Genomic DNA, 21,980 nt, shown 5'->3' on the forward strand with positions numbered 1-21,980 from the left:
ATATTCATTTCAATTGTTTTACTATACAACAGTATTGAATTGTTCAGATGGCAAAGCCCACCTGAAAGCTCCTCCTGGGATGTGCTTACTGTCTCAGAAGGTGTTGCACCCACATCCAGTATATGCTGATGTTCATCGTGTTTCACTGTTGCAGTCCTAACAATGGGTTATCTGGCTCCCGGTAGCCCACAGTCGGCCAGAATATGAAAGGTAAGAAAAAATGCCATCAGTTGTAAAGGACGTCAGGGCGTCTGATACAAAAGGAGGCAGCCAATGTCACTTCCTCAGTCTTCCTTGCCCAAAGCAGAAGCTTTTCATGCACAAGTGCCAGTCGGCAGTTTACCTTTGTTGGTTTCTGACTATGAGAGTTGAATTCTACTACAGCTAAGTACTCCACTGGGGATCCTCTTATCTTGCCTTAACGAATGTCAGAAAAAGTTAATAATTGCCTTACCTGTGGAAAGCAGATTCCCCACAGAAATTTTCATTCATATCGCATTATTTGTTTAGGCCTTGACCATGACGTTCCCAAGTGTGATGTCTGTGCCTCCTTTAATGTGCGTACTATCCATCGTCAGGCTAAGATTTTGGCTAGGCATTTTGGAGTTTGGCCTAAGTTCATTGGTATGGCGTCCACCGGTCTTCAGGCTTTGGATGTTCAGAAGAAATGTAAGTATAAGGACTGTGACAGTCTCTGAAAGCTAAGTCCTTGGATGAGGTTAAGTTGGTAGTCAGTCAGGTGGTAGCCAGTGAGACACCTTTGCAGTCCCTGCAGTCCACAGATGTACAACCGTAGGCCTTGATTGAGTCCGAGTCCCTTAGGCCTTCATCCTCCATTTTGCCTTTTGACCTGTCGCTGGTCGCCTCGTCTGCTGGAGCCAGAGCCACTAAGCTGACTCTGGTGTCTGAGGCCTCCATTTTGCATTCTGACAGCAAACGTCTTCCTTCAACCTCTGCTACAACTTCGGTGGTTGTCAGGCCTCCTGAATCCTTCAGGCTTGCAGGTAAATCTTCCATTCGTAAGCCTGTGAAAAGGCAGCTTCTTCTCATTCCCCTCAATCCAAAATGGTTAAAATGGCTAATGATTTGTTGACTCTTATTAGGGGTTCTCAGCCTCCTTCTTCTAAAAGGAGTAGGGATGTTTCTCCTGAGGCTTTTTCCTGCTTTGTCCTGCTCAGCTTATGATTCTTCCAGCATTTCTGCTGATGAAGAGGAATTTTTTCAGGCTTTTTCTTCTTTTGAGGATTCAGATGCAGAGGAGTTCATCCCTTCGGCCTCTCTTCTAGAGGATTTCACTTTTGGTGATACTTTAACTACACTCAGAGAACATTTTAAATGGGAAAGTCAGAATTATCCCCAATCCAAGAAACAGATTTGAGAGTTTATGGATTTACCTCAGCATAGGCCTCTTGCTATTCCTCCTGTGTTGGAAGTTGTTGATGTTTTTCTGGAAAATTCCTTGTCTCTATATTCGGTTCATCCTGCTCCCAGGAAAACTGACAGGTACTACAGAGTCCCTGATTCTCATCTGTTTATTTTCAGGAATCTGTTGGAAGATCCAGAGGTTATTTCTCAGGGCCATAAAGTAGTTAAGGGCACTGTTACCAGGAATTATGTTCCCTCTGACAGGGAGTCTAGGAACCTAGATAGGTGGGGCAAGAAGGTTTATACCTCTGCCACCCTAGCTATTAGGGATACCAATTGTCTATTTCATATGCTGAAGTACCAGCAGCACACCTTGGAGGCTATTAAGTCTAGGATAGCAAGTGTACCTCTTTTGGCAGAGAGTAAAGACATGCAGGATGTACTGATTTCAGCCAGTCTGGTCAATAAGCATTCTTTACATTGTGGTTTTGACATCCTTGAGGCCTCCAGCAGGGCTATAGCTACTGGATATGTTATTAAAAGCCACACTTGGCTCAGGGAACAGCCTCTTCCAGAACTAGTCAAGGCTAAGCTTTTGGATGTACCTTTGCATAAAGACAGTCTTTTTGACAGCAAAGCAGAGGAGGTACTGAAGAAGATGGAGGATAAGGCGAAGTCCATGCAAACTGTTAAGGATTTTCTGCAAGTTCAACCCCCTCGCTATAGCTTTAGCAGGAATTACCCTTCCAAGAGGTGGACCTTTCCTGATACCAGCAGACAGAACCATTCCAGGACTAGAGGTTACAAATCTTCTAGGGGCAGGGGGCTACCCCTCAGAGGTCTAGGCATTGGCAGACTTCCACTTCTAAAGGGGGAAGCTCCAACCCTGCATCTCAATCAAAACACTCTCAATGACTTTTTTACAACTTCTGCCTGTTCTTGTTTGCTGGAGAGTCATTTAGGGGGAAGGTTGGCCCTTTTTGCAGATGTGTGGGCCACTATCACAGATGACAAATGGGTGCTCAGAACGGCGTCCCTAGGGCACAATTTTTCTTTCTGCACCTTTCCAGCTCCCAAGGGATGCCTGGATGTTCCTCCAAACCAAAAAGCAGAAGTAGAAAAAAAATTTTGTCTCTGTCTCATCTGGGAGCAATAGAATCAGTCCCTGCTCAGCAGGTAGGCCATGGCTTTTATTCCAGGCTTTTCCTAGTTCCAAAAAAAGTAGGCACCTGGTGTCCTATCCTGGATCTTTCCATTCTGAACTCTTTTCTAGTAATTCCAAAGTTCAAAATCCTCACTCTACATCAGTTGCTACCACTTCAAGAAAAGGATTCCTGGCTGGTAACCTTGAATCTCAAAGAGGCTTATCTGCACATTCCTATCAGGGAAAGTTGCAGGCAGTACCTTCATTTCAGAGTGGGCGAGCATCATTACTAATCCTCTGCGCTGCCCTTTGGCTTATCTACTAATCTCAGAGTCTTCACAAAGTGCCTGGCCCCAGTCATTGCTTTTTACAGGCAGAAGAAAATTCAGATTTACCCATACTTGGACTACTGTCTGATTCAAGCAAATTCTCAGGAACAGCTATTAAAAAATCTGGAATTCGTAAAGACTCTTCTCTCTTCCCTGGGTTACACTCCCAATGTGAAAAATCAAAACTGATACCATCCAAGGAGATAACATTCCTGGGAGCGAGTCTGAACACAGCTGCCCAGATGATATATCTCACCCAGGAGAAGCAGACAACTCTTTCAGTTTACTTCAAAAACTTGACAAGCCTGTCCCAGCTCTCTGAAAGGAAGTACCTGCAAGCTCTGGGATTAATGGCATCTTGTATTCTTATGATTCCGTATGCAAGACTGCATATGAGGAAATTGCAATGGTACCTCAAGAACATTTGGTGTCAACACTCAGAGGACCTGGATATGATGATTCCTCTTCTTCCATCTCTGCAGACGGAGTTTCTATGGTGGGCAACAGCCTGTCAACAAAACAAAAGCCTTCCTTTTCGGACACCTCTTGCCACTCAAGTTCTGACTACAGACGCATCAGACTACACCTGGGGAGCACACCTGGATGGCAGATGCATACAGGGACGTTGGAATGCCCAGCAGATGCAACTGCACATAAATCTAAAAGAGTTGATTGCAGTTCAGCAGGCCTTACTGGTTTTCAAGCATTTTCTTTCTCCTGGACCCTGCTTGTCAGGACAGACAACACTACGGTCATGTGGTACATCAACAAGCAGGGATGGACTCACTCTTAGTCCCTGTGTAGGCAAAACATGAATCTTTGGTCCATGGCAGCATCCCTGGACCTGCATCTCCTAGCTCAGTTTCTTCCAGGAAGGCTCAGTGTTTTGGCAGACCAGTTGAGCAGGCAAACCCTGGATCCTTACGAGTGGCAGCTGAACAGAGCAGTCTTTTACAGCATCATTCAACATTGGGGCACTCCTCAGGTGGATCTTTTTTCCTCCCCAGGCAACCATCTGCTACCTCTCTTTTGCACCAGACAGCAGCACAGCAGAGCCTGGAAGGTGTGTGCTCTGTCCTTCCCTTGGACGTTGCTATCAGTGTACACCTTCCCTCCTCCTCTTCTTCTTCCCAGAGTATTAGTGAAGATCAGGGATGAATGTCCAAGGACTACTCTCATAGCTCCGGACTGGCCCAGACAGCATTGGTATCTGCTGCTTCGCAGTCTCTCCCATCTCCCTCCTTGGTATCTTCCTCTGAAGTCAGATCTTTTGGTTCAGGAAAGGGGAAACATTCTACATCCTCATCTTCAGTCTCTCCATTTGGCAGCATGTCTCATTGTATGACTCCTTCCCTTTCTTCCTCCCTTTCTCAACAGGTGGTTGACATGCTGAGGGAGGCCAGGAGGCCTAGCAATAGGAAGTTCTATGCTGGCAAATGAATGAATGTGTTCACTATGCCCTTGCATTGACTAAAAGATAACTCATAGCCCACTCACTCACCACTTAGGGGCCTAAAACCTTCCTCCTACACACATACATATAGTAACATTAATGTCATGCAACTCACACAACCTTTACCTTCCCACGTATTGACTGTGTACTACTTGTATCAGAGTCAGCCCTGAAGTAACACTATGGCAACTGCTGCATTTACAAGGTAAGTCCTGAACCTTGTGTGGATTGTTTAATTATATTATGACATATTCTTGTATTTCATCACTTAGTAGAGTAAGCAAATAAAATGTGGGAGATTTGTACAGAAATGATCTTAGCATGTGACAGCAGATACTTATTTGACTTATATGTGTCCATTAGTAAGTAGTAGGCCTCAGGCATCAAGGATTCATACAATCATATACAATCATACCTTTCAAAAGTACTGATGATCACTGCATGCTCCCAGTTTATCATCATACATTTGTATTGGAAAATCATTAAAGAGAGAAGTTAGAAAGTAATGATACACATTGCAGTTTCTGACTTTACAACCCTTACAAGGTCAAACAACAGGCAGGATGCAAAACAAGGAAAGTAACAAGAACAACATATCCTTGTTTGTGTCATAACAGTAACTTACCGTTGCTCCCCCCGATAAAAGAACAATCCATTCTTGTTTGTGCCATACAAGTAACTCACCATTGTTTGCCCCCCCCAAAAAACAGCCTATGCCTGTATATGCCATAAGAGTAACTCAGCTTTGTTTCCCCCTCAAAAGAACAGGATGCCCTTGTATGTGCCATAACAGTAACTCACCTGTGCCCCCCCCCCCAAAAAGAGTAGTCTATGCTTATTTGTGCCATCCAACCTGCCCTTCAGTTGCTTGCAACTGCATATCATTATTCTCAGTTAATATCCTTACACATTTTAAGGCTAATGATATAGAATAGCTTACACACTACATGTATTAGAGTATTGCTCAGATAACTGATGAATGACCAGGAAACACAGAAACGTAAGACAGAGCTGTATATTTGCAAGCAACAATCATACCAGGTTGTGTGATCACTAAGTGCACTATGTCCAAATATAATAAATTGAATCAATATGCAAATAACAGTGTATGGTTTGATATCAGTGTACATTCTGTTGCAGTTGTTTGTGTGAATAATGACTTCAGTTCTTTGCTGCAAAGCTGTTTGTGTGACAAAGAGGGATAAAGCACCCATCCTGTTTTCTGAAGGTGTTTTGGAATGAGAATGTAAATCCAGATCTGTGTAGAAATATCCCATGTGTACTAACATTTTGTACTGTGTATGTCATAGATTGCTTTTCCTCATTTCATGTATTTCTCCCTTTTTTACTGGATAAGTAGACCACCCAGAACATAGACAGCCAAAAACAGAAGCCAGATACATTCAGTCAATGCTGTTGCCTATGGCAGCAGATATAAGTGTAGGGCAGGAATAGAGATAGTCCAAGGTTCTAGTACAGCCTGTGCAGCCTTTGTTTTGCTATTGTGACATTGCAGTTTATAGCAATGAACTGAAATACGAACAGCTGTTATTTCAACTCTCTTGTGGCAGTTAGTGTAGGACTGTCATGCACTTATTTTTGAGTTCAAATTCAACATATTCTGTACACTTTTATTGTAATTCCACTTCTCATTATAGTCACTCTCACTTATAACACTTGACATTGTTTGACATAGTATGCATGGTATTAATTATATTTATGAGGGCTGAGACACAAATATTGTGTCAATTATTTTATTTATTTATTTATCTATCTATGTATAATCACATTTATTATAAAATGTATGACTGGGGGTATTCTGTGTACTTTATTCCTGTAAGTATATTTCTGTCTATGAACTGCCACAACTTTCACATTTGTCAAACACACATACACAACTGCCTGTACAGCAAATGGAATTGCATCACTTGCCACTGTTGTGTACCTCTTACCATTGCACACCTTGTTTGCATGATGGTGAGCAGTCTGCAACAATTTCAGACAATGTGCACACTCCCAGTAAATGTGATAACTGGAAATAGTGGGAAACCACCATTCTCCATTGCTCTTGATCTGCGATAGGCATGGCAGGGGTTCATGGAAAGGGTGAGAGACTTAGGGCTCAGAGATGGGGTATCTAGGCATCCAATATTTTTGTTGGACTCATAGTGAAACAATACAGTGCCAGGTTGCTGCAGTTGGACTATTCTGGGTCTCAATATATGTCAAAGGCTTGGGATAGTACGGCCTGGGCTGTGACCAGGGCCACCAGTATCCCCTGCATTGGTGAACAATGTAGGCAGCACTACAACAACCTCTGGAGTAAGGCCTGGGGTACCCTTGATGCTTGGATTGAGGAATTTAGGATGGAGGTCATCAGCTACAAACAGTACTTGTAAGGCTTAAAAGCTGAATATAGACAAAACTGGTATTCATAATGGTATTCTGTTCTGTTTTTTTTTTCCACAGCTGTCATGGAGAGGGAGTGCAATGTTAGAACCAATGGCACAAGATTGATGAGGTTGAGAGAGGCATGTGGTATGTATGCAGCAGAAGAGTAGTGTTATTGTAGCATTAAAGATTAACGATAGCTTGTTTGGTACTTTATGCAGTTGTATCAAAATGAGGATGCATATCTCAACTGTAAAGGCAAGTATGCATGCATTAGTTTGTAGCACAAACCAAGAGTGCAGTATCAGACTTTAGTTAGAGGTGGTGTGTTCAGATACCATACATCTCAAGTATACAATACTGTTAATTTATCAGTTATGTGTAACTTAAAGGTTCAAAGTAAAACCTCTATACCAGTGGCACACATACCCTGCTGTAAACTGTAATCTGTATATTTGGAACATGCATATGTGCAATATATGCACATGTAAAGGAGTACTGGTTGCAATCTGTACTATAATGTGCATCTGTTAGGAGATTCTAGTCTTAAGAGTAACAGTAATCTGTTAGAAGGTGGTAGTCTTAAGAGTAAAGGTTAAGCTATAGTAAAATAATTGTATTAATGCTTTGTATGTTACTTATGAAGGTACTAACCTTATCTCCTTTTTTTCTCCCACCCCAACCCTTATCTCTCTCTTTTTTTGTATGTTTTATATTATTGCATGTCATCAAAATTTGTCTATGCCATCCATGCCTACCACATCATGAAATCCTCCACAGCACAGTGGTGTAGGACTGCCCCACAGGATATGCCTGTCAACACTCCACCAGCCACAGCACCATTGCCCAGCACATCTGGGAGCCAACCTGGCAGCACCACCTCTGCTTCCCTGCACTACCTGTCCCCTCAGGATTATACTGCCCCAGGGAATAGTTCAATGTTTCCCTCCAGGAGCAGTGACAGAGGTGGTGAGTTTTTACCCATGCTGAACTGCCACGGATGGTAGATATGGTTGTGAGCTGCACTGTTGGTGCATAACTACACCAGATGGATGGGCTGCTCTCCCTCATTTTACCTAGGACCAGGAGGAGGAGAAGGAGACATAAAGTATTCCAACCAGTGATGGAGTGAGGTGATAGTGATAACAGTCCAGTGGGTGAGGACTCAATTATCACTGTCACCCAACTTGATGACCATGGGTCCTGGATGTCCTCGCTCTCTGTCTTGTTTGTCTGCAATTGCTTCCTCACCTACCCAACTTACCCGATCCAGACATAACTGCGTCCCTTCCCCAACATTCCTCTCTTTCTCAAAAAGAAAAAAAAAATGGGCAACTGTACCACAAAAAAAAAAAAAAAAAATCATCGCGTACATAGCTCTCCATTTAGCACACGTGTCTTGACATACTTGATGTGGTCCAATTGGCTATACAGCATGATTGTGTTCTTTTCACCCCTCTCTCAGGAGGTGACAGTCCAAATTCAGCTAATATTCTGCATGTATTATCAGTTTTTACTGTTGAAGAAATGGATAGCTATGGTTCTTTCCTGTCTCCCTCCTGCACATTCCTGTATTGCTTTCCATTTGTTCTTCCTCATGCTTGCTCCCCATTTCACCATTGTCCTATCTTTCCATTTCTTTTCTTTAATGCAAAATTGGGCAATGATGTGCATCGCACACCAATGCATGGCAACGGTAATATGAAAGTAACTGAAAAACAAATTCCATTCCATTGGCAGAGCTTTACTTTAACTTTATTAGGTTAAACAGGATTCTTCTTCTTCTTTCTTTTGGCTTTTCCCGGTTAGGGGTCGCCACAGCAGATTACCTGTCTGCTCATGATTGGCAGTAGAGGTTTACGGTGTCGAGTTGCCAGCCCAGTGCCTAAGTTTCCACAGAAGGCACACACAAGCACACACTCACACCTAGGGCCAATTTAGAGTGTGCAATCCACCTACAGCATGTCTTTGGGATGTGGGAGGAAACCGGAGCACCCGGAGGAAACCCAAGTGACCACAGGGCGAACATGCAGACTCTGCACAGAAGTCACCCCAGATGAGGATCAAACCGGAGGACGTTTTGATGTGAGGTGACAATGCTAACTGCTGTACCACCGTGGCCGCCCTTAGGTTAAACAGGATTAATAAATAATAATACTAATATAATACTAATATAATAATAATATAATATAATAAAATTATTAGTAACAATTTCATTTAAACCTGTGTATCTCAAAGCATTCAGTTTTAACTGACATTTAGTTTCACAAAGATTTAAATGTTCCTCATGTAATCGACCCTGTTGGTCACTCTGAATTTGATCCAAGACCATAAACTTAAAAAAATATAAATTATACTCATAAACATGTTTATATAAAGCATTCAGAACTTTACAGTTCCTAATATCAAGAAGGTTTTCATAGATAGGGTCTGTGAGATGCCTTTTGGTCTTACCCACATAATATACCACAAACATTTGACACTTAGCTAAGTAAACAACATTTTTACTAACACATGTAAAATATCCTTTAATTTTATATAAAACGCTATTTATGTTGAATTCATCTGTTTGTAAAATGTAAGGGCACTGAGAAGCTGCGTCACACTTATATGTCCCATTTCTTATAAAACAGCTTGAGTTCACACTGCAGTTAAACGACACACTTCATTTAAACCTGCAAATCCAAAATTCCAAACACACAGACACGGAAAACAGCAAAGACAGCAAAAATTATCCTTTACTGTTTCAAAAGCAAAAGCTGAGGTACCAGAAACAGTAAAGGATTATTTTTTGCAGTCTTTGCTGTTTTCCGTGTCTTTGTGTGTTTGGAATTCAGACTACAGTTAACCAATTCCAAATGGTTCTTACAAGTTTTATTTTTCCTAAAAACAACTTTAAGTTTTTCACCCATGATTTTTGCACACTCTCTATCAGCAGATATAAGGGACCAGTTTTTAGATATAACCCCCATTATGGCCTTACTGTTTAATGTATACATAGTAATGAAGACATTCTTATTAAATTCATTGTTTTTAGTCTATTATTGTTATTAAAATTAAATGTATATGTCGAATGTCCTTCTAGATCTTCTCCAGATAGGGAATTTAGTATAGGTAAATAAGTCCCAAATTCCCTTTTCTTTACCACTTCAGTTTTAATTTCACTTAAAAAATGCATGGGATAACCTCTAGCAAGAAACAAAGAAAAAAACTTATTAAAACCTCTACTTATTTATAAAATGTGTCCAGTTCGGACACCATTCAGGCCAATTTGACCAATTCGCCCTTAACCACACATTTTTTTCTGATGCAATGGGTGCCAACTTGAAAAATTTATTTATTTATTTATTATTTTATTTTACATTTGTTTACCGGGATAGTCCAACTGGATATATGCCATTTTCAGCGGAGGCCTGGGGAGAAAAGCTCCAAAAAGACAAATTACAAAGATAAAATTTAAAAATATAAAATATAATAATATAAAAAGTATAAAAAAAAGAATAAAAAACAAAGTGATTATGTGCAATGGTTCATGGTGTTCCCTAGTAGGGATACACAATTCACATGGTCAGACACAATTAAAGGCAGGAGACATTAGATAGCATACAGAGCTTGGTGAATTAGCTACCTGTTTGATATTTAGAAGTTCTCCTTTCAGTATTTAACTTAATCAGGATTGGTACACAGGCAAAGCCAATTCATTTTGAGATACTGTTTGAGGTTATTTTTAAATAGACCTATGGAGGATTGTAGGGTTAAATGGTTTGGCAATGAATTCCAGGTTTTGCCAACAAAGTTGGTAAACAGGGATTCACCAGCAGCATTGTTAGCTTTGTGGGTTTGGACGAGTAGTTTGTTGGCTGATCGCAGGGATCTCAAGTTGCTATAGGGCTTAATGATATGTATGAGTGAGGGGGTATCCTCAGGGTGGTACAAAATTTTCTGCACTATTAGGAGTTGATTGAGTTGAATTAGACTGGGCAGTTCTAGCCATTCTAGTTGTTTCAGGTTCTGGCAGTGATGGGCTCTATAAGTGGAGCCAGTGGCAAATCTGGCAATATGATTGTAGCTATGGGAGACCTTACCTAATTCCAATTTGTTGAGGTTTGAGAGTACCGGCAAGGCATATAGTAGAGTAGTGAGTAGGTGTGACTGGGTGATTGCAGTCCTAGCCAGTGGGGTTAAAAATGTTTTGTTTGTATACAGTGATCCAAGCTTCTTATTGATGGTCTGTATGGTTTTGTTGACCTGTAGGTCAAATTTAAGATTATTGTCTGTGATAACCCCTAGAAGTTTAGTGTGTTGATCTGGGGAGATAGTGGTACCATTGTTAGATCTGACAGAGAAAGAATGTGTGGCAGATCTGTTAGTAGGGGTGAAGAGTAGAAGTTTAGTTTTATTGGGATTCAGCAGTAGGCATTGATTGGTGAGCCAGTTTTCAATAGTGTTGAAAGTATTTTGGGTTAGGGCTTGCAGTTCGGATGGGGAGGTAGCTGAGCAGATCAGAGTGGAATCATCTGCATATTGAATGCAGGTAGCTTTAGGGATAGCAGTATGAAGGTTGTTAATAAAAATAGAGAAGAGTAGTGGGCCCAGTATGGAGCCTTGAGGGCCACCAAGTGTGAGAGATAGCTGGCTGGAGAGTTTGCCCTTCCATAATACTGCCTGTTGTGTACCAGTCAGGTAGGACTGGAACCACTGGATTGTTTGCTTGTTAAGGAAAATAGATTTGAGAGAGATAATGAGAAGTTCATGGGTGACCATGTCGAACGTTTTTGATAGGTCAAGAAAGAGGGCGGAGGATAGCCTATTGTTATTCCTATTTTGGTTTATGGTGTTAGTAAAGGAAAGGAGGGCTGAGGTGGTGCTATGGTTTGGCCTGAAGCCATGCTGGGAGTTAGATAGTAAGTTATTCTGTATAAGGTGGGGGGGGGGGGGATGGCAATGGGTCTATAATTGGATATGTCTGTAGAACATCCACCTTTGTGGAGTGGGATGACGTGGGATATTTTCCAGGGGAAGGTGATAGTGCTTTTGGATAAGGTTCTGTTGACTAGGGTAGATATGGGATATGCAATGGCATCTGCTGCTATTTGTAGGTATTCTGCAGGGAGGAGGTCAGCAGCGAGGGTGGTAGGTTTTAGTTTATTTATAAGTGTTTTGATAAAACTAGTGGATACCGGTTGGAAGCTAAATTGGGGGTGATTGGTGGGTTTGTTAGTAGAGTGGTTTAATTTTGTGGGGGTTAGTTGATTTGCTAGGGATTGTATAGTTTCAGTGAAAAAGTTATTATAAGCAGTGGCTATGGTCTCAGGGGAGCTATGGGTGTGATTGGCTGGGGTTGGGATGGTAGAATGACCTGGATGTAGAAGTTGATTGAGGCCTGCCCAGAACTTTTGAGGGTGGTTTTGGTGTTTTTCTAAGAGATTTTGGTAAAAGCTTTTTTTGTCTAGTAAAACAGATTTTTTAGTATTGTTCCTGAGTTGACGATATTTTAAATGGACAAGTGGGTCTTTAGTTGCTCTCCAGTTGGCCCAGGCTTTTTTTCCTAGTTTTGATTTTAGATTTGGTATCCTTTGTGAGCCATGGGGCTGTATTAGATCTAGATTTTATCGTACGTGCTGGAGCATGGGAATCAAGGATGCTTAGGAATTTAGTGCTGAAACAAGCTATAGCCTCTTCTAGTGATAGATTTTTTAGTTTTGACCAGTCAACTGCTTTTAGTTAATTTAGGAAAGATGGAGCATCAAAGTTTTTCCTATTTCTAAGTGTTTTATATTTGGTCTGGTGGGGGTTTCCTGCCTTATGTTTAACGATATAGGTTAGTAGATGGTCACTAAGGTCATCAGGGAGAGTACCAGCTGTGTATTGTTGGGGTTGGTTATTAACTAGGAGTCAGTCTAGGATACTTTCCCTGTTGGTCGGTTTGTTTATCCTGGTGGGAGAGGTTATGGTCTGTTTAAACCCAGACAAGTTTATTGGGGTGTGGGAGGTTTGGAGGAGCAGGGGTACCATTCTGTGTTGAAGTCACCAAGAACAATTGTTTCTTGGGGATAGGTATTGGATAACCAGTGAAGGATATCCTCCAGAGTATTTAAGTTGTTGCCTGGCGGAATATATGCACAAATGATGTTCAAGCATTTATTATGATTGATCTGTAGTTTGGTTATGAGGAGTTCTGTATTACTGAATTGAGAGGGTTGAATATCTTCTCTATTAATAGAGTATTTTTTGTATAGGACTGCTATCCCACCTCCTCTCTTTGTAGTGCGATCTAACTGGTGAATATTGTATCCAGGAGGTAATATCTCATTGTTGGTAGTAGTAGGTTTTAGCCAGGTTTCCGTAAGGCACATAATGTCTGGGGAGTGGGTTGTTAGGAGGGCATGTAGGTTGTGAATCTTACTGTTAATACTTTTAATCTTCTTCTTCTTTCGGCTTTTTCCTGGTTAGGGGTCGTCACAGCAGATCACCTGTCCGCTCATGATTGGCAGTGGAGTTTTACAGTGTTAAGTTGCCAGCCTGGTGCCCAACCTTCCACAGAAGGCACACACATGCACACACACATGCCTAGGGCCAATTTAGAGTGTCCAATCCACCTAGAGAAATGTCGTTGGGATGTGGGAGGAAACCGGAGCACCCGGAGGAAACCCACACGACCACAGGGAGGACATGCAGACTCCACACAGAAGGCACCCCAGCCAAGGATCAAACCAGAGCACCTCTTGCTGTGAGGCGGCAATGCTAACCATTGCGCCACTGTGGCCGCACATTGTTAATACTTCTAATATTCAGGTGAAATGCTAGGAGAGAACTATTGAATGTAGAAAGTGGTTGCATGACTGCGGGGGTTGTGGTAGGGGAGTGATGGTTATTGGGTTTGGGTGGGCCAGGGTGGGACAGGGTGGATGGGCCCGGGTTGGGATAAATGTCTCCGTGTATTGTAAGGTTATAGTGACAGGATACACTTAGTTTTAGGAGTTTATTTATAAGTTTTATATAGTCTTTGTTGTTGGGTTTAAGTTTTGTGGCTCTACAGGGGTGATATTTTGTTGATGGTAGTAGATTTGGTGTGTTGGGGATGGTAAAGTAATTGGTGTTATGTGTGAAGTTGTGGGTGGCTGTTTGACCATTTGGATAGGGAATACTATGGTCAAGTTCTTGTTCGTAAGCAGTAAGATGGTAAAATAGAAATAATATAGGCAGTAGGGTAATTAGTATTTTTTTTACTAGTCTGCATTTTGTTAGGGGGTGGGTCAATTTTGATAGTTGATTGTGTTTACAGGGTGTGGAAGTATGGGATAGAAGGAAATGGGTCAAGGGGGAGGGCAGTTCAGAGATGTACTGGGCTCTGATTGGTACTTAGCTAGAGGGGAGTGGTCAGTTTAGTTTAAATTTAAATTTAGCAGTAGTGGGGGTGGGTGAGAATTGGGGGCAGGGAGGGGAGTGGAGCGGGGCTAACACTGACTCCAGGTATTTCCCAAATTACCCAAAATGTAAGTAGGAACTGGAGAAAGTTGGTTTACGAAAAATATTAGACTTAAACTTGTTATGCACTTAGATAATTCAACATCCAAAAATGAATCTTATTAGTACAATAATTACACAAATGTTTTAAAAACTCCACAGTGTTGTTAATATATTCAACAAATTCCTGTAATTTTTCTATACTATCATTCCAAAGAATAGATGTGTCATCCAAGAACCTATTGTTTAACAACCAGGATCTCCTATATTCACTATTTAAAATAAACTGATCTTCCCATTCGGCCATCACAAGATTAGCAAATATTCTGTCACAGGCTGCACCCATAGCAACCCCAGTCTTTTGACGAAAACATTGGCCCTCAAAAAATAGAAGAATATTTTTCAATTCAATATCCATTAAAATAACCAAACCATTCACTAAGTCTGTCTCTCTGTTCAAATGTTTAAATAATTGGTTCTCAAACCACTCAAGCCCAATAAACAATAAAACCAAATAAATTATTAACATCAGTAATAACAAGTATCACATTTGTATCAAATCTTCATTAAACAATGTCAAAAAGAGCCAAGAATCCTGACACAATTGTGAAATTTCCTTAATACATTTTTTTCACTGTAAAATCAAGATATTTTGCAATGAGAAATGTCTTGGATCATTTAGCATCAACTATGGTGGTCTTTCGATACTTTTGTGCAATTTAGGAAGGCCAGGAATACTTGCCATACATTCGTCATTGTCCTGTCTTCCTATTTCTTTTCTTTAATATACGATTGTGCGATGGTGTACGCACAGCAACAGTAATACGAAAGTGCTTAAAAGTGTTAAATTCAGTTGTATTGTAACCCAGTACCATCTGTCTCCAAAACGGAATGTATTACTGCATTAACTGCATTAACATGTGCTGCCACAGAGTCAGTTAAGTAGCAGGTGTATTCCAGATCCTCAGTACTAACTGTCAGATTTTAGCATCCCCATTTCACTACTGTCCTATATTCCCCATTTCTTTTCTTTAATGCATTACTACACAATGGTGCGCATCGCGCCCCAATGCACACCAACAGTAAAGCAAGGATAGTTAAATGTATTAGATACAGCTGTATTCCAACCCAGTACCCTCTGTCTCCAAAAAGGAACGTATCACTGCATTAACACCTCCTGCCACGGAGTCAGTTAAGTAGCAGATTCATTCCACAGACTCAGTACTAACTCTCATACTTTTGCAGCGCTTCCACTTGAATAGTTACATGACATTCCCTTATGCACAAGAAGTTCTTAACACTGTGCAAACAGGATAAGCGCAGCCAAACCTTCTATCCATTCCTCTGTTGCCTGGGATTGTGCTAAGCACCACATCATGTAATGGCCAAAAAATAATAAAATAGTAATAAAAAGCTGACAGAGAAGAAACAACTTGCACACAAATGAAGAGACTGTTGTATATTAATGGAAAAGAACCTGTGAATTGTGCGCTACTTGCATTTCCAACCTTGACAAACGTACATGTAGCATTTTTTAAGTTTAACCTGAATCACCCACCTGATGTAAGCATTCAAAGTTGCCATAAATACAGTGAGGGAATGCCTGCACAATGTTTACATCTGCAACATGGAGCCAAACATTTGGGATTCAACAATTCTAATGAGTTCAGACCTTATTTACGTCTTCACTTTGCTGACAGTCCTGAATCTACAGCAGAAGGCAACTGTATATCCATGGAAATTGACGGGAAGCTGAACTGTTTATGTGTTGAACACAGAAGAGAGGATATTACTTTGGGATATATCTGCACAGAAGAGTACTAATTTTTAGATAATATGCTTGCATTTCATCAGTTACATATTGTGTATGATGACATGTAACTATGAATAGTCTGTTTAATGTTTTATATATATATATATATATATATATATATATATATATATATAGTTTTTTTTTTTTTTTTTTTTTTTTTTTGATTAGCTCACAGTTTTACACTTTTACCTTTTTGCAACACTTACAAGTGTATCATTCATTTGGGGATGGGAGAGCAAAGCTGCATTTTTGTTATTGCACAAAAAAGGATTTATGTTGCTATTGTAAGTCTGCTTTTGTTGCATGCAGCCTACTGCCACGTGCTAAGGTCAGTTCTGTACAGATCTCTCGCATTTTACTTTTTATTCTCTCTGTGTAGACTCTTTTCCATTGCTGTATTCCAAAAGTTTTGGAATTCATGGGGAACACCAGCACGGAGTCTACATGGTTGTTTTATAGCTTGTTGACTAGCTCCAATGTGTTGCTTTGGTTTACTGGCATGCAGTTCAGCTGCTTATGCAGTAATTAGCATGCCACATTGATTACCTTGTTTGTGCTGGGTTGCACACCTCTACACGGCACTTACAAAATTTAAGTTTCCCACAGTGTAGGCTTTATTGAATCCAACAGATAGTATAATTAAAATCTATTGGGTAAGGCATGGGATAGAGGATACATGGTAGAGTATCTGAATCAATACTGGGGGAGATCTAGAAGTGGTGGGCAGTAGTCTTAGAATGAGCAGTACCCATGAATAAGGGCAATGAAAAATGTTAGTGGTACATTCATTAAGTGACACCTATTCAGTGAAAGTGTTTTCAGGTTTCTTCATGAATAAGATTTTTGAGATGAGCCCTCAGTTTAGGTAAGGTGGTTATTTATTTTAGGTAAGTAAGAAAGGATTGCCACATTTGCAGTGCTAAGATTAAAGTGCAGCACTCTGTGCAGTTCAGTCTTGTCCTCAGAGTATGAAGGAAAATAAAGAGATGGGTAAAGGCATTTCTGAGAAGGCTATTGCCAGATGGGGAGGAATCTAATGTAAGTAGCTTACAGGTTAAAGTATTTAGTAGTTTGTTTTGTTTTTAGATAGGTAGACGTGTTGTGTTTTGGAGGAGTAGATGAATTAGAGTTCACTGTGAGAATTACTTTAAAGAACTAATGGATTCTTTGTTGATGCTATTATGGGATGGATGACCATATTTAAGTTGAAAGTGTAGTAGACATTTTCCATTAGCTGTTCTACTTTCTGGAAAAAATTGAAATATTTTCTTTGCCTGTAATTGTTGAGACTTACCCCTGGAATTTACTGTTTATACAGGGTGCTGGTAGTTAAGCTACTGATCTAGCCAGTTTCTTAACTATCTAAAATACTTAGTTTTTTCAAGTGGGATTCAGTCACATAACTATATACTCCAGTCTTCCAAGACTGAGGAAAGTTTTGTTGATTAATGAAAATCACAGATTTAATCTTTTTTACTGTTTAAGATGAGACAGTTGAAAATAAATCAGGACACTGAGGGATGAAGTTTGTGTAATAACTACATTCTGTTTGCCTTGTGAGCAGGACTGGACCTGTGGTTTACTAAATCATCAGTGTACATGATTATAGGAACCTGCTAAAATCAGAAGAGAGATGGCTAATAAATAAAGAACTGCAAGCATTTCTTCCTCTGCTGTGTGACAAATTGTGGTGTGTTTTTGCCTTTATACTGAGATATAGCCACCTGCATTACTGTATATCTGATTACTATGACAATTGACTATACTTTTCATTTGCATACCAGTTTTTCTTTCTCTTTTAATCCATTTTCCCACAGCCTATATTATTCTGTGAATCACTACCTAGCTATGCATTCTGTTGTGTGATACAACAGATGTGATGCAAACTTCAGAACTTGAATATGAATACCCTGCCCAGTATCTTGTCAATAAAACTTCTTAGAAATAGTACAGTGACTATGATGATAATAACAGAAATAATAATAATAATAATAATAATAATAATAATAATAATAATAATAATAATAATAACAATTATTATTATTATTATTATTATTATTATTATTATTATTCTGTGAATCACTACCTAGCTATGTGTTCTGTTGTGTGATACAACAGATGTGATGCAAACTTCAGAACTTGAATATGAATACCCTGCCCAGTATCTTGTCAATAAAAACTTCTTAGAAATAGTACAGTGACTATGATGATAGAAACAGTAATAATAATAATACTACTACTAATAATAATAATAATAATAATAACAATAACATATTATTATTGTTATTATTATTAGCATTATTATTATTATTATTATTATTATTATTATTATTATTATTACTATTATTCATTTTGCCATTTCTGGTAATTTATTCATTTATTTTTATTTTGGTTGCTTGGAATGTCCAAATCTACAAAATTTAATTATAATGGCAATCTGGGCAGATAGGTTTCAAAAAATAGTATGAAGTGTATGATAGTATGATAGTATGATTGAACATTTTAATCTAAAACAAAAATTCATATTATAAACTATAACAAATTAATCAAAAAATGCACATCAGTCAGCATTAATTGCTCACGGTGATTAATTATTCAGTTTGGTTGTCCATTAGGTCACTTTCTAGGACACTGTCTGCAAAGCATTTCACCAAGTGTTTTGGTTTCTTTCCAGATGAGCTCAGCATGTACTAGGTGTATTGTATATGTATGTGTTAAAGTATATATATGAATACTTTTGATAAGTGAAAAACATTTATTTGATATTTTATACAAATATAGCATAGTCACTACACCAAGGTTATGCATGATTTTCACATCTTTCTGGATTTTAAATTAAACAAACAAAACATTGCTGCATTCATGATGTTCTCTAAAGAATGTATATATTTGTTCTAAAAAAAATATTTTATTAATAACGTTCAACACTTTTACTTATGTATAAAAATATAAGAAGTGGAAATAAAAGACAGACCCCATGATTTAATAAAATCTGTATAGACATAGTGTAAAGTCTATATGAAAGGTACTGTGGTCATGTAAGCAGTATCCCCTTATTAGTGCACCATGCATGTTAATGAAGGTGCATTGCTGAGGGAGAGCTGTGTAACACAGATATTGAATCAGTGTAGGGAATATGTTACTGTGTCTGGAGATGAGTAACACACAGGCTACAGTATGAAAGTGCAGTATATCAATGTATGCATAAAATTTATTTTTTTTTCAATGTTTGCGTGGCACGTCGGGCAGCAATTGATACATGCCAGATATCTAAAAATAGAAACTGGATACATTTAATTATGAATTCAAAGATCAAGTTTAAGCATTACTAAACAGGTTTGCAAGGTGTGCCACAATACCCAGTGCTGCTTAAACGTAGTACAGAGATATATGTAAAATATAGTAAAATTCTACATGCCCACTTAGCCAAATGGTTAGAGTGACAGCCTTATGTGCAGTAGGTGCAGGGTTTGAATACACAGACAGATTATTAAGTATTTATTTTGCAAATACAAATTATGCCAATTATTTTTAAATCCTATTTGCTGTGCTCATTTAAGCTCTGCTAAGCACAGCTAAGCCTTGCTAAGCACTGCTTAAACAAGGTCCGTTTTGGTTTGCGCAAACTACACTCTTTTTATTCCTTTGATGCTCTTGGTTTCAATGTTTTCCAAACTTCTTCTTACACAGTAAACTTAAATTCAACTGTTTTCATTTATGGTTGGAGATTTCTTCTCCTTTCACCATGGTGCCCAGACTGGGAATCGAGCCCTAGACCCTTCGGATAAGGGTCTGGTGCTCAACCGACTGAGCTACATTGGCAGATGTATAATTCATTTCCCTCATAATTTCCTTTCTTTTAAAACAGGTTATTGCTTATTATATTTTTTGGCCTATATGTTACAGTCCTCCTCAAGCTTGTTTAGAAAGAAAAGAAAACTAAGAGGGAGTTGAACTATGCATCTACCAACGTAGTTCAGTCGGTAGAGCATTAGACCCTTAAACAAAGGGTTCAGGGTTCTAGCCCTGGTTTGAACATTATGATGGAAGGAGAGTAAACACCAAACTATAAATAAATTGAAATCAAGTTCATTGTGCATGTAGAAATCTGGAAAATATTGAAATTTAGAGCGCTAAAGGAATAGAAAGAGTGTTGTTCATCCATTATTTACATCAATTAGAAAGGAGAAATGATGTTTACGGAGATCAAAGACATTTGTTAGCGGAAATTTGTCAGCAAATGAAGAAAAGGCATTGAATTAGTAGAGAGTTTGGAATTAGTATGGGAGAAAAAGGAGAAGTGTAATTTGCCAACCAATGGATTACATAACACTAAAAAACAATTAGGATAGCCTCTTAATAAGACTGAGTAAAGAGCTCTGCACAAAGTAAAACTCAGATAGAATAACAGGAATCAGCAGTACATCTTTGAATATAAGCAAGCGCTCTTAGTCAGAAAGAGAATTGGTATCAAGAAGCAAGACACAAAATAAAAAAAGTTTGTGATTTATGATGTGAGTTAGCAAGTGCATTTATGTAGTTAAGTAAGCACTATCAGTTTGAAAGAGACCTGATGACATGGAAGTAAGAGTATTTACAAGAAAGTGTTTGATCCTATGTTTTAAAACAAAGTTGAAAGCCACTGTACTTGTGGTTTACCTAATGAAGACAACTCGTGAAAGAGAAGAGGTTGTAGCTTTGTTATAGGCAGACAGACGCCTCCAATATAGAAGCGAAATACATGAAAAATGCTATGCAGGTAGAGTGATTAGTTTTTACAAAAGGCAACTAAGAACATGACATAAAAAGGTGGAGCCTGCATCTTGCAACAGGATACACACAAGCCATTGGAGCAAAAGGAAAAGAATAGCAAATTAGGTGAGAGAAAGGAATGAATAAACATTGGTAGATTTATTAAAACTTATTTGCATGGAAGAATGTAATTGGCTTCCAAGAAATAAGAACCAGAACATCGGATTGGATTACAAGTACACCAAGAATTAGCATAGAGACTCCCATTGGTTGTGGGGGATGACTCTAAGTCAGCAGCATGAATATAAATAGAAGTAGCTGCAAATGTTAAGCAGATCTGAAGAAGGTTGATAAACCGAAAGCGCTCATCTCTCTTTTTTGCTTTACAACGCTAACTTTCAAATGGTTAGGTTGTAGCTTTTATTTTGTTTTTTTTTTTAAATCATTTTAATAAAAGTTCTTTTAAAGAAGAAACAGGGAGAAGCGTCTTAACAAAGATTTTTAACAGCAGTAGCCAAGGAGGAAAGCACCATTCTTTGAAAACATATTTGCAGCATCTCTTGGGTTTTCCGTAAGCGTTTGCTCACTTCTCTCTCTACTACAAATTTCATTAACTATGTCTCTGAGTTATTATTAATTAGTTATTAGCTGATATTATTAATTTCCTATTAGTGTTGCATATAAAGCAGCAACCTGAAAGCAGGAAATAAGGAAGTTAGTTCCACAAGTGGAGGATTATGGGTAGAGCAATTGCTGAGCCTCTAGGTTTGGTATTCCTTGAGCTGGATGTTCCAGTCAGGGTCTATTTTGGATGAGACCTGAAAGAACATCAGATGAAGAGTTTGTGCAGAGCTGGAAACAAGGCATAGCTGAGGCTTGCAAATATGATCTGTAACCTACATTCTGCTGTTTTGTGCACTGACTGCCCCTCCTCTTGAGCACCTTCTCTATTCCAGTGGAGATCAGTGAACCATCACCTTACTCACATGTTGATTTGTGGCCCATATATTTTACTCTGTAACATATTACACCCAGTTTAATATGTCAGCTTAAGAATTACATTTCATCAGTACTGTTACTCAAGAGTTCCACCATCCAGTGTCTTATAATCAGTCCACTGGGCATCTGTATATCCATCCACCCACCCCTTTTATGCATGACATTATATGAAATGCCCAATTCAAACTACAGAGATATATGAATCAAAAAAATATGTAAAGAACCTGGTGTACTCCATTTGTTTAATATACTAGATTACTGAAAATT

At 39.1% G+C, this 21,980-nt stretch overlaps 1 protein-coding gene across 1 annotated transcript in view; it reads left to right on the forward strand.

The window, feature by feature from the left end:
• CACNA2D3 (calcium voltage-gated channel auxiliary subunit alpha2delta 3) overlaps nucleotides 1-21,980 on the forward strand; it is a 2,619,084-nt gene that overhangs the window by 830,441 nt on the left and 1,766,663 nt on the right. The gene's annotated exons all lie outside the window — the stretch shown is intronic.

Source organism: Protopterus annectens, chromosome 7.part1, assembly GCF_019279795.1.
Source record: "Protopterus annectens isolate FY-2018-M chromosome 7.part1, PAN1.0, whole genome shotgun sequence".
NCBI lineage: Eukaryota > Metazoa > Chordata > Ceratodontiformes > Protopteridae > Protopterus > Protopterus annectens.